Raw genomic sequence first — 8,790 nt, forward strand, 5'->3', positions numbered from 1 at the left:
CTCGTAATGACCCGCTCCTCATTACAATACAAATTTCAAACAGGAAAGTGAAGAGATGCCTAGTTGACATGAGAAGTTCTATGGACATTATTTACAAGTCATCTTTCGAAAAGATGAAATTGTCCATCAATGAATTGAAGCCATGCTCTCAAGTTATTCATGGATTTACTGGAGAAGGATTGTCACTGGCCAGAACAATCAAATTACCGATCACAGTAGGAGACGCTCCTAGGCACAAGACAGTCATGACAAAGTTTTTGATAGTAGATTGTTCGTCAGCTTACAATGTGGTGATTGGCCGACCACTACTCATAGCCTTACACGCGGAATGGCACCTTTCCATGAAATTCTCGACTTGTGCAGGCCTAGGCTATGTCCAGGGAGACCAAAGAGAAGCTAGGGAATGTTATAATGCTTCGGTGGTTAAGGCACAGAAGGGAGCCAAGGAGAATAATATGATTATGTGTGGAGAAAGAGAAAAAGTAGTAGATGAGATGGACATTGACCAATATAGCATTGTGAACTTAGCCAACTAAGAGAAAGCTTTAAAGGTTATCAACCAAGAAAGTACTTCTGGTATTAATAAGCAACAAGCCCCATCCAGTGATGAAGTCACCAAATAGGGCGTTGCCCAAAGCGAGGGAGTGGATATTGATCCTCCCTTTGGGGATTTGGAGAGAGAACTAGGACCTATGGAGGACATAGAGGAGGTCCCGATAGATGAAAACGAACTGACCAGAGTGGTCAAAGTTGGGAAGAAGTTAAAGATGGAGGTGAGAGCACAGCTGGTAGAATTTTTGCGAAGAAATCCAGATGTCTTCACCTGGTCTCACAAGGATATGGTGGCTATCTCACCAACTGTGATTAGCCACATGCCCAACATTGATGAAAACTACCCAGCAGTGCAGCAGAAGAGAAGGTTGCTTGACAAGGAACGAGTGAAAGCTCTGAGAGAAGAAGTCGAGTGACTGAAGGAAAAGGGGTTCATAAGGGAAGCTTATTACCCCGCCTGGGATTCTAACCCAGTATTAGTGCCCAAATCCAATGGGAAGTGGAGGACCTGCGTGGACTTCACTGATCTGAATAAAGCATGTCCCAAGGACTGTTTTCCCATTGGTTGACGCAAATTCTAGTCATGAAAACTTGTCCTTCATGGACGCTTACTCGGGGTATAACCAGATAAGTATGCACCCTCCCGACGAGGAGCATACCAGCTTCCGAATAGACGTAGGATTATATCGTTATAAGGTTATGCCATTCAGCTTGAAGAACGCAGGGGCTACCTACAAGTGTTTAGTGAATGGCATGTTTCGTGACTTAATCGACAAAAACATGGAGGTGTACATCGATGACATGCTGGTCAAGTCAAAGGAAGCTGAGGGACATGTACAAGATCTGGGGGAGTTCTTTGCAATACTTAGAAAGTACCGCAGAAGCAGAACCCCCTCAAATGCTCGTTTGGTGTAAGTTCTCGAAAGTTTCTAGGATTTATAGTTAACTTGCAAGGGATAGAAGCCAATCCTGAGAAGATTAAGGCACTCATGGAAATGAAGTCTCCAACCAGAACAAAAGATGTATAGAGTTTGACTGGGCAGATTGTTGTTCTAAGTAGGTTTGTTTCCAAATCAAAGGACAAGTGTGTCCCATTTTTTAACCTACTAAGAGGAAGTAAGAAGTTTGACTAGACAGAAGAATGCGAGCAGGCATTCTAAGCCATAAAAATACATTTGGCTCAGCCTCCAGTTCTATCAAAGCCCATTGATGGAGATGACCTTTTCATTTATTTTGCAGTCACAGAACATGTTGTCAGTGCTGCTCTAATATGTGAGGAAGATAAGGTGCAGCATCCAGTCTACTACGTCAGCAAACGATTGGTAGGAGTAGAGTCAAGGTACCCTATGATCAAGAAGCTAGCATACTGCTTAGTGCTTGTGTAACGACCCCAAATTTGCTAATAAGGCTTAAGGGCCTTGATTAGTATGCCGGGATGGCATGATTGAGCTATAAGTGATTTGAATGAATTTATTGATTTAAATACATAACTATATGATAAAAATGCTCGTATGATTATATGAATGTAAATGTGATATATATGGTATTTGTGAGAACCACATTATTATGTGGGCAGGTTAGTAGAGAACGACTTGAGGCGATCCTAGGGAGCTAGATAGTGGGGAAAGTGACAACGGGGATTAATATTTGACTTTGGATAAGTCAGGGGTATTTTAGGTATCGGGTAGTTATTTACACTATCGGGTTATGGAAATAAATATATGGAGATATATTTGAGGTTAGGAAGTCTAGGTGGGAATGTTGGGGAATTTTACTGTTTTCCCCTCGGGGACGTTTCCGACACCCCGAGCCTCGGGATTGACTTAATTAGCCAAATTTAGAGATAGCCAAAGCAGAAGCTAGTGGAACAAATATACACCGACTTCTTCTTTCTCTCTCTCTTTCACGTAAAAAAAACACAAAACACTGAAAATTTAGGGAATTGAGCTGGGAATTCAGAGGATTGAAGTGGGGATTTGGAAGATTAGCTCAAGAATTATCCAAGAAACACTCAACCAAGGCTAAGGTGAGAATTGAATTGTGCTTTTGGGGTTAGAGTTCTGAGTTCTTGGCTGAGTATTAAGGTATTTACGATTTTGTTGTTTAAGGGCTGAATTGAAGCTGAGAGCCTGGGTTTTAGCTCAGGAATTTGTCAAGGAAGTGGTTCAGCAGAAGAGGTAAGCTCCAATTCGTGATTTGGAAGTTTAAATTCTAGTTTTGTATGACTGGTTTTGGTGTTTTAAGTTCTTGAATTTAAAAAGTTAAAAATGGGATTATAGTAGGTTTTAGGGCTGGATTTCTGTTGAGTTACGTTGTAAGAGTCATGTTAAAAGTTTTGTGATTGATGAGTTTTGAATTAGGGAGCTTTGGGAGGGTTTTGGATGAGGTTTAGATGTTGGAAATGGTGGATTTTCTAGGCACGAAGGGAAGGGCCGCGACTCTGTTCTAGAGCGCTGCGACCCTAGCATGCAAGGGAGCCAAGGAGGCTCGGCCAAAGGGAAGCGCCGCGGCACCCATGGGTAGGACTGCGGTGTGTGTCTGCTTCCAGGGATGGCCTTGGCTTTGTTTTAGGGCAGGGCCGTGGCTAGGTTTCAAGGGTCGCAGCCCTTAGGTGCACACTTGAACATTTAGGGATTTTAGGCACGGGAATGTAGTTTAGGGTGCTCGGGATCGATTTCCCCACCGTGCTTGGTGGAATTCGATGTCCCGGAAGCTAGTATTGTACCCGAAGACCTTTACTTGAATATTAATGGAATCCAATACCTTGGTTGTGATTAGGTGTTAAAGCTAGGGCTCGGGAAACGGATCGTGCTCGAGGGACGTCGCTCGTAATTAGTGAACGAAGAAGTTAAAGGTAAGAAAAATGCTCCTGGTTGTATATCTGTAATGGGACTAAGGGTTCCCTAGTGTGTTTGCTTGAAAGGATGGTATTATGCCATGTAAACTAAACAGTGAACCAACGGCCTAAGAGTGCCAAGGGTTACATTACTACACAGGGCGCGGCTTGGTCACTGGTAGCCGAGGACAACTTAATATGCACTAAGCTCGGTTTAAGCGGGCCAGAGTCAGTGGGGTAAGCAGAGGGTGCGGCCTAAGTTATCGGCCCTGATTATTATGTGACCTGGTTATTATGAGACTTGAATGTTATATGTGAATAGTTGCATCCTTGATTTTGAATATATGCTTAATGGTTAATGTGGATTATTTGATGGATGATCGTGCTTAAAGAATTGACTACTTGTTATCATTGTTTGTGTTGCACATTATGTTTTCTTGCTGGGCCTTGGTTCACGGGTGCTACGTGTTGCAGGTAAAGGCAAGGGAAAGCTTGATCAGCCCTGACTTGGAGAGCTCTGCAGGCCGAATGTACACGACCAGTTGCTCAGCCGCCACGGTTGGGGTTTAGGCAGGGACGCGAGAACCAGAAATGTCTACTTTGCCTTAGTATGGCTGATAGTTGTCTGTATTTTGGTGATTTTGTAAATCAACTTTTAAACTCTATTTCTTTTTGGGATCCCATGTATAAAACTGTTTAATTATATAAAATGAAAGTTTTGAGACCAAAACCTTTTTAACCCTAGCTCATACATGTTTAGTGACACGTTTTTTTTTTAAATTAATGACTTGATTAACAAGTCTTGAACCTTATAAGTACACAGTGTATCGGTCTTGGCTATCCAGGGTGTTATAGCTTGCATCTCATAAATTACGACCATACTTCCAGGCACATCCTATAAAGGTGCTTACCGATCAGCCCTTACGCCAAGTCTTACAAAAACCAGAAACCTCTGGTCGTTTACTTAAATGGGTGGTCGAATTGGGCCAATTCGAGATCAAGTATCAACCTCGATCAACCATCAAAGGACAAGCGCTAGTGGACTTCATTGCTGAATGCACGGGAATTCCTGATATTCCCGACAAGACAGAAAATGTAGTTGGGCAGAGGAAAGTTTTTCCTACCTGGCAACTTTATGTGGACGGATCTTCAAATGAACATCATGCGGGGGACAGACTTATATGAATCACACCAGAACAACATCTAATTCATTGCGTGTTAAGGTTCAGATTCAATGCCTCCAATAATGAGGCAGAATATGAAGCCTTGTTAGCAGGATTGCAATTGAACAGTGATGTACACGCCCGAACAATCGATGTTAATAGTGATTCTCAGCTGGTGGTTTACCGAATTTTGGGAGAATATTAGGCGAGAGGTTTGCATATGGTGGCATACTTAAATAAAGCTAAAGACTTGTTAGCACAGTTTGAAGAGTACATGATAAGTTGGTGCCACGAGAGCAGAACTCCAATGCAGACGTCTTGGCAAAATTATCCACTACGAAGGATGCTGATACTCTGAACATAGTACCTGTTGAATTCTTAGCAAACCCAAGTATTACCGAGCAGGAATCAATGCCAATTACTATAATTGATACTTGGATGACACCCATCATCAAGTATCTCGAGCAAAGGACCTTACCCGATAACCGCAATGATGCCAAGAGGACTATGAGACAGGCTGCTCGGTATGTCATGATGGAGGAGGTGTTATATGGAAGAGGGTACTCGATGCCGCTACTCAGGTGTGTGACGCCCGACCAGTCGAAGAGCCTGTTAGCGTAAGTACACGAGGGATTTTGTGGAAATCACGCTGGGGGGCAAAGTCTCTCTAAAAGGATTTCACAACAAGGATTTTTCTGGCCCACAATGAATGAGGACTCCATAGAATATGTGAAGAAATGTGATAAGTTTTAGAGATTTTCTAAGATACCCAAAGCACCTCCAAATATTTTAAAACAAATGCAAAGTCCCTGGCCCTTTGAAGTATGGGGAATTAATCTGATCGGGAGGTACCTCAAGGAAAAAGAAGGAGTGCAGTTTGCTGTAGTTGTTGTGGATTATTTCACTAAGTGGATCGAAGCTGAACCATTAGCCACAATTACATCAAAGAAAGTGTTAGATTTTGTGGTGAAAAATATCATATGTTGCTATGGCCTAACAAAAAAGAGAGTGTCTGATAATGGTACACAGTTTGATGGTGACCTATTTACTGATTTTGTGCGAGGCATGGCATCACAAAGAGCTTCTCCTTGCTGGCCCATCCATGGGTGAATGGGCAGGTAGAAGCGGTAAACAAAACAATGAAAGACACCCTAAAGAAGCGGCTCGAGCAAGATATAGGATGTTGGGCAGAAGAATTACTAGAAGTTCTCTGGTCGTACAGAACCACTGCTCAGACAGCAACTGGCCATACTCCTGTTTCCTTGGCATATGGTTATGAAGCTATGATACTGGTCGAGATCAACCCCCCGTCCCATCGAAGAAGAACTTACAACCAGGACGAGAACAATCAATTACTGGCTTAATCTTTGGATTTTATTGAGGAAAGGTGAGAAAAGGCGAGCATAAGGGTTGCTGCTCATCAACAAAAGGTGGCCCATTAGTTCAATTCCAGTGTTAAAGATCGAAAGTTCCGGGTTGGAGATTTGGTTCTTAGAAGAGTGTTCATCAAAGACTCATGAGCTAGAGTGCTAGGACCAAATTGGGAAGGACCATATCAAATCGAACAAGTCTTGCCACAAGGCACTTACAAACTTTCTAGGCTGAATGGTGAACTGATCAGAAACTACTGGAATGGCGAGCACCTTAGGAAATATTATCAATAAATATCACTTGCAAAGTGGTAGCCTATATTCAAGTGCTTTACTTGTTACTTTAGTATGTTTATGATTTGGTTATTTGCTGACCAGTCATTTGTTTTTAAACAATTTTTGTTTGTTTGAGACTCATTACTAGACACGTTTTGTCCTTTTCAAATTGATGAGTAATAAAAGAGACTATGCGCAGCATGGTCGATTCTTGCTACAAATATGCATATGTGTTAATTTTTCGAACAGTGTTCAACAGCTCGGTGTGTTCAAACAGTGTTCAACTGCTTGGATATTTTCTTTATGTTCAATGTGCTTCACGAGTAGTAATTATTTGAACATATTCGGTCAAGTAGCAAGTGACCAAGGATCTTACAACCCTCGATCACTTAGGGGGCACATGGGGTATATTGGTAATTAATTCAACACATGCACTGAGAGCACAAATTAAGATATGTGTTTTTCGGCTGACTTGTCCTGTTTCAACTCTTCAATCTCTTGAATATTATTCTCCTGTTGGTCAGCTAATTTCTTGATGGTTTAGATGTGCTTGTTGTTCTCATCAGTCAACTCCTTTAAGGTTCTATCTCGGTCAACAATTATTTTCTCTGCCTGCTCAGTCTTGTCTTGAAGATCTTTCTCAGACTTGGTCAAGTTTTCAATCTTCGTTTGAGATTCCACCAACTGATCATTCAAGACCTTGATCTAATCTTTATAGTCGATTGCTCTGTGTTGGGCATGACTAACAGTGATAAGCCCCTGGAATTGATAACAAGGAAATATTAAGATACGAGTGATAAATAATAAAGTAAATATTTCTGATAAGATTCTTACACTCATGATCTCAGCAAGGCCTTTGTGAAGGACAACTTCGACGCTTTTACGAGGTAGAGTCTCAAAAGACTGAGTTGTAGTTGCATGGTGGAGGGTATGGTCTAGTAACTCTTTGTCATATTCACCAACGACGCGAAGAGGCTCACTTACGAAAGTTGACCGAGTAGTCTATAGAGTAGTAGAAAAGGGAATTGATGAAGGAGCCAGGCGTGGGAGAGTGACTGACTGGTCTGATGGTTTTCCCTGGCTAGGTGGTGTAGTCGTTATAACCTTGCTCGGAGGAGTTGAGTTGCTTCCTTCACCAGTTTTCCTCTTTTGGGCACAGGGGGTGTTGAATTGCTTGAACATGATCGGATCTGCATAAAAATGAAGCAAAAGATGGGTTAGTAGAAATAATAAATAAATATAGGTGAAAAATGAAATTCAATAGATTCATCACAAAATCCAATTACGGTTACTGTCAGCAAAACCTGAGTTCAGAATTAGTTAAAAAACTCATCTTCGTCCTCCGACGATGAGCTGTCCTCTCTATCGAGCTCGATACTTTTTCCTTTACCAGGCCTGACAGGGAAGGCGGGTCGGTGAGGATGTTCACAAGGAGGCTCTCTAATAATAGGACCACCTGGTCGGCATGGATGAGGGGATGGAACAGGAGAAAACTGGTCGATCACTACTTCGGTATCAGCGTTGGACTAATCAGTCGTGTCTGTTTGATGAGTCGTACTACCTGCAGCAATATCTTGATTGTTCGATAACAATCCCACTAATTGGAGATTTTCTAAGGAGACTAACTATTCAACGTCCTTTTCGTCTAGAGGCATGTTGGCAAGTTCTTATTCTCAAGCATACATTTCCCTGGTTGGGAGAGGTTGATCAAAAAGGTCGGCTTGTGTAAAAGCCAGGTTGTTGGCTTTAACGTCTGTAGTTAGGAAGTATTCCGTGTAATACTTCCCAGGATTCGATTTATGGGCTATACCATGAAGGTACTTAACCCGTTTTTGCCTATGAAAGAGGTGGAAAAAACTTGTATTCTTGTGGCTGGGGTTAGTCTTAAAATCGAACAAATAATGTACCTCATGAGGATTAGGCAGGTTCCAACCCTGGAAGTGGTAGAGAATGTAGAGAGAAGAAAAGGCTTGTACGCCATTTGGAGCAATCTGGAAGGGAGACATATTGAAGTAATCTGCTATTGATCTGAAGAAAGGATGCAAGAGGATTGTGGCTCCTGCATATATATGATACTTAGACCAGGCACAGTAGGCTCCACCAGGATTATTGGCTCTTTGGTCAGGGCGTGGACATAACACATTCACTCCTTCAAGATCCAAAGTCTCGATATGCTTATCAAACATTTTGGAATGTAGCTTAGAGGGTTTATCTACAAAGTAAGAAGACCCACTCTTTTCTTTGTTCCTCAGCTTACGTGTAGCAGTTTGTTGGATTTCTGTGGCATATGTTTAGGTAACTTGTCTCCTAGGTTTTCCAGTTTTTCAAGCTTGGTAAGGAGGGTTTTGAAGAAGCTTCAGTGTCGGCTTCTCCTAATAAATTTTCTCCCACATAGGGTACTCTTTCTACCATCTTTTGTGTTGCTCTACGAACAACCTGAGGATCTTGTTCTTGAGGGAGTCGATTAGACTTTTTCACCCTCATTGGTTGGTGTTGGTGTTGTTGCTTAAGGAACTGATCTTCATGAAGAAAATACAAAGCTGACCGCGAAAGGATTTTCTTGAGACGACGGAGACGGTCTTCAGGAGTTTGT

This window comes from Humulus lupulus, chromosome 5, assembly GCF_963169125.1.
Source record: "Humulus lupulus chromosome 5, drHumLupu1.1, whole genome shotgun sequence".
Taxonomy (NCBI): domain Eukaryota; kingdom Viridiplantae; phylum Streptophyta; class Magnoliopsida; order Rosales; family Cannabaceae; genus Humulus; species Humulus lupulus.